Source organism: Myxine glutinosa, chromosome 4, assembly GCF_964187855.1.
Source record: "Myxine glutinosa chromosome 4, kmMyxGlut1.1, whole genome shotgun sequence".
Lineage (NCBI taxonomy): Eukaryota > Metazoa > Chordata > Myxini > Myxiniformes > Myxinidae > Myxine > Myxine glutinosa.
Window position 1 is genome coordinate 123,961,325 of NC_136264.1, and position 7,852 is coordinate 123,969,176.

Below are 7,852 nucleotides of genomic sequence, written 5' to 3' on the forward strand. Positions count from 1 at the left end.
GCACCTTTTGAGCTCGGAAGCTAATATTTGGACATGAGTGACCAAGTGATGTGGCTATCAAGGATATTTTTGATTTATTGATTAATCAATCAATCAATTAATCGATTAATTATTTAATTATTCGATTAAGTACTAAAAAATTTTTTTTTTTTTTCCAGTTACAGATTCTGATGAAATGATGGTGGTTTATGTGTTCTGTGACCAAATTGATTAATAATTTAATTTTTTAATGATTATTATTTGTTTATTTTCATTATTAATCATTTTTAAAATTTTCTTTCTCATTTGGCCAATATCTCAGGCACCTTTTGAGCTGGGAAGCTAATATTTGGACATGAGTGACCAAGTGATGTGGCTATCAAGGATATTTTTGATTTATTGATTAATCATTTAATCGATTAATTATTTATTGATTAATTGATTCATTATTGATTAATCAATTAATTCTTTAATTTTTTATTAATGACTTATCTAATTAAATTCCTAAAAGATACATCTTCGGATGAAGCACTTGTGGTTTAGTTATGCTTTTAGCCAATTGATTAAGAAAATATTTTGTGATAATCTTTTATTGATTTTAATTCTAGAATTAATCAATCAATTAGTGTACACCTCTTCTCCCAATGCAGCCTCTATGAGGTGCACTGCGGTATTGCCGGGCGCCGGAGGCACCCCGGCAATGCCGCGCTGTAGGATATTTAATTATTTGGCATGGGGGTGGTGTACTTTGAATGTATCTGTACTTGTTGTACGCCGCACCTTTCCTATGCCATCTCCAGGCATTGCATATCGTCATTGCTGGGCACCGAAGGGGGCTCGGCAGTGACGCATGCTGAAAGGGAGTACTCAGTTTTCACTCTGTTTGTTGTACACCGCACCTTTCCAATGCCATCTCCAGGCATTGCAAATCGTCATTGCTGGGCACCGAAGGGGGCTCGGCAGTGACGCACGCTGAAAGGGAGTACTCAGTTTTCACTATGGTTGTTTTCTTTCTTGCTTTCTTGTTTTCTTGTTTTCTTGTTTGTTTTTTCCGGACGATATCTCAGCCATCCTTTGAGCTAGGAAGCTGAAATTTCGGCACAGTAGTGAGCAAGTCCTTTTTCAAAAACGGTATTTTTTGTTTTTTGAATAATCATTTAATTGAGGAGTTATTTAATTATTAGCGATTAATTAAGTACTTATTTAATTAATCAAATTTCCTTTCTCTTCTGACCATTAACTCAGGCACCTTTTGAGTTAGGAAACTGATATTTGGACATGCCAATGACCAGGTGATTTGGCTGCAAAGGATATTTTGATTTATTAATTAATCAATTAATCAATTAATCGATTAATTATTTAATTATTCGATTAATGACTAATTTTTTATTTTTTTTTAAGTTACAGATTCCGATGAAATGGTGGTGGTTCATGTGTTCTCTGACCGAATTGATTAATAATTTAATTTTTTTATGATTATTATTTATTTATTTTCATTATTAATCATTTATTTATTTTCTTTCTCATTTGGCCAATATCTCAGGCACCTTTTGAGCTCGGAAGCTAATATTTGGACATGAATGACCAAGTGATGTGGCTATCAAGGATATTTTTAATTTCTTGATTAATCGATTAATTATTTAATTATTCGATTAATTACTAAAAAAAATAAAAATAATTCAGTTGCAGATTCTGATGAAATGGTGGTGGTTTATGTGTTCTGTGACCGAATTCATTAATAATTTAATTTTTTTATGATTATTATTTATTTATTTTCATTATTGTACACCGCTCCTTTCCTATGCCATCTCCAGGCATTGCAAATCGTCATTGCCGGGCACCAAAGGGGGCTCGGCAGTGACGCACGCTGAAAGAGAGTACTCAGTTTTCACTCTGGTTTCTTGTTGTACACCGCTCCTTTCCTATGCCATCTCCAGGCATTGCAAATCGTCATTGCCGGGCACCGAAGGGGGCTCGGCAGTGACGCACGCTGAAAGAGAGTACTCAGTTTTCACTCTGGTTGTTTTCTTGTTGTATACCGCTCCTTTCCAATGCCATCTCCAGGCATTGCAAATCGTCATTGCTGGGCACCGAAGGGGGCTCGGCAGTGACGCACGCTGAAAGAGAGTACTCAGTTTTCACTCTGGTTGTTTGTTGTACACCGCTCCTTTCCTATGCCATCTCCAGGCATTGCAAATCGTCATTGCCGGGCACCAAAGGGGGCTCGGCAGTGACGCACGCTGAAAGAGAGTACTCAGTTTTCACTCTTTCTTTCTTGTTTTCTTTCTTGCTTTCTTGCTTTCTTTCTTGTTTGTTTGTCCGGGCGATATCTCAGCCATCCTTTGAGCTAGGAAGCTGAAATTTCGGCACAATAGTGAGCAAGTCCTTTGTCAAAAACGGTATTTTTTTTTTTGATTAATCATTAAATTGAGGAGTTATTTAATTATTAGCGATTAATTAAGTACTTATTTAATTAATCAAATTTCCTTACTCTTCTGACCATTAACTCAGGCACCTTTTGAGTTAGGAAGCTGACATTTGGACAAGCCAATGACCAGGTGATTTGGCTGCAAAGGATATTTTTGATTTATTAATTAATCAATTAAACGATTAATTATTTAATTATTCGATTAATGACAAAAGAATTTTTTTTTTTAAGTTACAGATTCTGATGAAATAGTGGTAGTTTATGTGTTCTCTGACCAAATTGATTAATAATTTAATTTTTTTATGATTATTATTTATTTATTTTCATTATTAATCATTTATTTATTTTCTTTCTCATTTGGCCAATATCTCAGGCACCTTTTGAGCTGGGAAGCTAATATTTGGACATGAGTGACCAAGTGATGTGGCTATCAAGGATATTTTTGATTTATTGATTAATCATTTCATCTGTTAATTATTTATTGATTAATTGATTAATTATTTATTGAGTAATCAATTAATTATTTAATTTTTTATAAATGACTTATTTAATTAAATTTCTAAAAGATACATCTTCGGATGAAGCACTAGTGGTTTAGTTATGCGATTAGCCAATTGATTATGAAAATATTTTGTGATAATCTTTTATTGATTTTAATTATACAATTAAATAAATCAATTAGTGTACACCTCTCCCTCCCAATGCAGCCTCAATGAGCTGCACTGCGGTATTGCCGGGCGCCGGAGGCATCCCGGCAATGCCGCGCTGCAGCATATTTAATTATTTGGCATGGGGCGGTGTACTTTGAATGTATGTGTACTTGTTGTACACCGCTCCTTTCCTATGCCATCTCCAGGCATTGCAAATCGTCATTGCTGGGCACCGAAGGGGGCTCGGCAGTGACGCACGCTGAAAGAGAGTACTCAGTTTTCACTCTGGTTTCTTGTTGTACACCGCTCCTTTCCTATGCCATCTCCAGGCATTGCAAATCGTCATTGCTGGGCACCGAAGGGGGCTCGGCAGTGACGCACGCTGAAAGAGAGTACTCAGTTTTCACTCTGGTTTCTTGTTGTACACCGCTCCTTTCCTATGCCATCTCCAGGCATTGCAAATCGTCATTGCCGGGCACCAAAGGGGGCTCGGCAGTGACGCACGCTGAAAGAGAGTACTCAGTTTTCACTCTGGTTTCTTGTTTGTTTGTTTGTTTGTTTTCTTTCTTGGTTGTCCGGGCGATATCTCAGCCATCCTTTGAGCTAGGAAGCTGAAATTTTGGCACAATAGTGAGAAAGTCCTTTGTCAAAAACGGTATTTTTTTTTTTTGATTAATCAATAAATTAAGGAGTTATTTAATTATTAGCGATTAATTAAGTTCTTATTTAATTAATTAAATTTCCTTTCTCTTCTGACCATTAACTCAGGCACCTTTTGAGTTAGGAAGCTGATATTTGGACATGCCAATGACCAGGTGATTTGGCTGCAAATGATATTTTTGATTTATTAATTAATCAATTAATCGATTAATTATTTAATTATTCGATTAATGACAAAAAAAATTTTTTTTTTTAAAGTTACAGATTCTGATGAAATAGTGGTAGTTTATGTGTTCTCTGACCAAATTGATTAATAATTTAATTTTTTTATGATTATTATTTATTTATATTCATTATTAATCATTTATTTATTTTCTTTCTCATTTGGCCAATATCTCAGGCACCTTTTGAGCTGGGAAGCTAATATTTGGACATGAGTGACCAAGTGATGTGGCTATCAAGGATATTTTTGATTTATTGATTAATCATTTCATCTATTAATTATTTATTGATTAATCGATTAATTATTTATTGAGTAATCAATGAATTTTTTATAAATGACTTATTTAATTAAATTTCTAAAAGATACATCTTCGGATGAAGCACCAGTGGTTTAGTTATGCGATTAGCCAATTGATTTATGAAAATATTTTGTGATAATCTTTTATTGATTTTAATTATACAATTAATCAATCAATTAGTGTACACCTCTCCCTCCCAATGCAGCCTCAATGAGCTGCACTGCGGTATTGCCGGGCGCCGGAGGCGCCCCGGCAATGCCGCGCTGCAGCATATTTAATTATTTGGCATGGGGCGGTGTACTTTGAATGTATGTGTACTTGTTGTACACCGCTCCTTTCCTATGCCATCTCCAGGCATTGCAAATCGTCATTGCCGGGCACCAAAGGGGGCTCGGCAGTGACGCACGCTGAAAGAGAGTACTCAGTTTTCACTCTGGTTTCTTGTTTTCTTGCTTTCTTGGTTGTCCGGGCGATATCTCAGCCATCCTTTGAGCTAGGAAGCTGAAATTTCGGCACAGTAGTGAGCAAGTCCTTTGTCAAATACGGTATTTTTTGTTTTTTGAATAATCAATTAATTGAGGAGTTATTTAATTATTAGCGTTTAATTAAGTACTTATTTAATTAATTAAATTTCATTTCTCTTCTGACCATTATTAACTCAGGCACCTTTTGAGTTAGGAAGCTGATATTTGGACATGCCAATGACCAGGTGATTTGGCTGCAAAGGATATTTTTGATTTATTAATTAATCAATTAATCGATTAATTATTTAATTATTCGATTAATGACAAAAAAAATTTTTTTTTTTAAATTACAGATTCTGATGAAATAGTGGTAGTTTATGTGTTCTCTGACCAAATTGATTAATAATTTAATTTTTTTATGATTTTTTTTTTTTTTCATTATTAATCATGTATTTATTTTCTTTCTCATTTGGCCAATATCTCAGGCATCTTTTGAGCTGGGAAGCTAATATTTGGACATGAGTGACCAAGTGATGTGGCTATGAAGGATATTTTTGATTTATTGATTAATCATTTAATCTATTAATTATTTATTGATTAATCGATTAATTATTTATTGAGTAATCAATTAATTATTTAATTTTTTATAAATGACTTATTTAATTAAATTTCTAAAAGATACATCTTCAGATGAAGCACTAGTGGTTTAGTTATGCGATTAGCCAATTGATTATGAAAATATTTTGTGATAATCTTTTATTGATTTTAATTATACAATTAATCAATCAATTAGTGTACACCTCTCCCTCCCAATGCAGCCTCAATGAGCTGCACTGCGGTATTGCCGGGCGCCGGAGGCGCCCCGGCAATGCCGCGCTGCAGCATATTTAATTATTTGGCATGGGGCGGTGTACTTTGAATGTATGTGTACTTGTTTGTTTTCTTGTTTGTTTGTTTTCTTTCTTGGTTGTCCGGACGATATCTCAGCCATCCTTTGAGCTAGGAAGCTGAAATTTCGGCACAGTAGTGAGCAAGTCCTTTGTCAAATACGGTATTTTTGGTTTTTTGAATAATCAATTAATTGAGGAGTTATTTAATTATTAGCGTTTAATTAAGTACTTATTTAATTAATTAAATTTCATTTATCTTCTGACCATTATTAACTCAGGCACCTTTTGAGTTAGGAAGCTGATATTTGGACATGCCAATGACCAGGTGATTTGGCTGCAAAGGATATTTTTGATTTATTAATTAATCAATTAATCGATTAATTATTTAATTATTCGATTAATGACAAAAAATTTTTTTTTTTTTAAGTTACAGATTCTGATGAAATAGTGGTAGTTTATGTGTTCTCTGACCAAATTGATTAATAATTTAATTTTTTTATGATTATTATTTATTTATTTTCATTATTAATCATTTATTTATTTTCTTTCTCATTTGGCCAATATCTCAGGCACCTTTTGAGCTGGGAAGCTAATATTTGGACATGAGTGACCAAGTGATGTGGCTATCAAGGATATTTTTGATTTATTGATTAATCATTTCATCTATTAAGTATTTATTGATTAATCGATTAATTATTTATTGAGTAATCAATTAATTATTTAATTTTTTATAAATGACTTATTTAATTAAATTTCTAAAAGATACATCTTCGGATGAAGCACTACTGGTTTAGTTATGCGATTAGCCAATTGATTATGAAAATATTTTGTGATAATCTTTTATTGATTTTAATTATACAATTAATCAATCAATTAGTGTACACCTCTCCCTCCCAATGCAGCCTCAATGAGCTGCACTGCGGTATTGCCGGGCGCCGGAGGCGCCCCGGCAATGCCGCGCTGCAGCATATTTAATTATTTGGCATGGGGCGGTGTACTTTGAATGTATGTGTACTTGTTTGTTTTCTTTCTTGGTTGTCCGGGCGATATCTCAGCCATCCTTTGAGCTAGGAAGCTGAAATTTTGGCACAATAGTGAGAAAGTCCTTTGTCAAAAACGGTATTTTTTTTTTTTGATTAATCAATAAATTAAGGAGTTATTTAATTATTAGCGATTAATTAAGTTCTTATTTAATTAATTAAATTTCCTTTCTCTTCTGACCATTAACTCAGGCACCTTTTGAGTTAGGAAGCTGACATTTGGATATGCCAATGACCAGGTGATTTGGCTGCAAATGATATTTTTGATTTATTAATTAATCAATTAATCGATTAATTATTTAATTATTCGATTAATGACAAAAAAATTTTTTTTTTTTAAAGTTACAGATTCTGATGAAATAGTGGTAGTTTATGTGTTCTCTGACCAAATTGATTAATAATTTAATTTTTTTATGATTATTATTTATTTATATTCATTATTAATCATTTATTTATTTTCTTTCTCATTTGGCCAATATCTCAGGCACCTTTTGAGCTGGGAAGCTAATATTTGGACATGAGTGACCAAGTGATGTGGCTATCAAGGATATTTTTGATTTATTGATTAATCATTTCATCTATTAATTATTTATTGATTAATCGATTAATTATTTATTGAGTAATCAATGAATTTTTTATAAATGACTTATTTAATTAAATTTCTAAAAGATACATCTTCGGATGAAGCACCAGTGGTTTAGTTATGCGATTAGCCAATTGATTATGAAAATATTTTGTGATAATCTTTTATTGATTTTAATTATACAATTAATCAATCAATTAGTGTACACCTCTCCCTCCCAATGCAGCCTCAATGAGCTGCACTGCGGTATTGCCGGGCGCCGGAGGCGCCCCGGCAATGCCGCGCTGCAGCATATTTAATTATTTGGCATGGGGCGGTGTACTTTGAATGTATGTGTACTTGTTTGTTTGTTTTCTTGGTTGTTTTCTTGTTTGTTTTCTTTCTTGGTTGTCCGGACGATATCTCAGCCATCCTTTGAGCTAGGAAGCTGAAATTTCGGCACAGTAGTGAGCAAGTCCTTTGTCAAATACGGTATTTTTTGTTTTTTGAATAATCAATTAATTGAGGAGTTATTTAATTATTAGCGTTTAATTAAGTACTTATTTAATTAATTAAATTTCATTTCTCTTCTGACCATTATTAACTCAGGCACCTTTTGAGTTAGGAAGCTGATATTTGGACATGCCAATGACCAGGT